The following is a 708-nucleotide window of genomic DNA, read 5'->3' as shown; positions in this document are numbered from 1 at the left end:
ATTTCAGACACCCACATGGCCCCAGTCAAGACAGCGCCTTCGGCGTCGTCGAAGGCGCTGTCGGAGCACACATAGGTGTAGCTTCATCTGAGCTGCGTGTAACTTTTGCGCGCAATCAAATTTTCAGCGAGACGACAGTTTCATCATGTGGATCCAGACGGTTTCTCAAACATTGTTTTTTGGTGTTTTGGTCAAAAAGTGCAAAATCTCAAAACCCATTTATGGCATAATTTTATGACATGGTATCCAGAGGAGCCCTTAACCACCCACCGTTTTAAAAATGACGTTTCAAACGTTTTTTTGCCAACTTGATTGGGAAAAGGTGTATATCTCAAAACTTCGGTTGTACCGTTACTTCATGTTACAGTACGGATAATTTGGGTCTTATCCGGGTGATTTTGTCCCCAAATTATGGGGATGTCCCCAAAATGTTCATTTATTGGGACGTCCAAGCGAAATGGGGACAAAAACACCCGGATACATTCCCAAATTATCCGTAACTTCGATGGTACCACTGTTGTAACAGCTTTTGGGGATAGGGACATCGATATAGGGACTCCCGTTGGAGATGCTATAATGCATCGCTTGTCCATTTTGCTTGTATTAATAACACTGTAAATGCAAATTCCGTCCAGGTGTTTGACTTGAATAATGTATGACAGAATTGACCACAGAAATACTCAGAACCTCTTAATAATAATGTTTATA

This window comes from Aphanomyces astaci (assembly GCF_000520075.1).
Source record: "Aphanomyces astaci strain APO3 unplaced genomic scaffold supercont1.160, whole genome shotgun sequence".
NCBI classification, from domain to species: domain Eukaryota; phylum Oomycota; class Saprolegniomycetes; order Saprolegniales; family Verrucalvaceae; genus Aphanomyces; species Aphanomyces astaci.
This window is presented reverse-complemented; position numbering follows the sequence as displayed.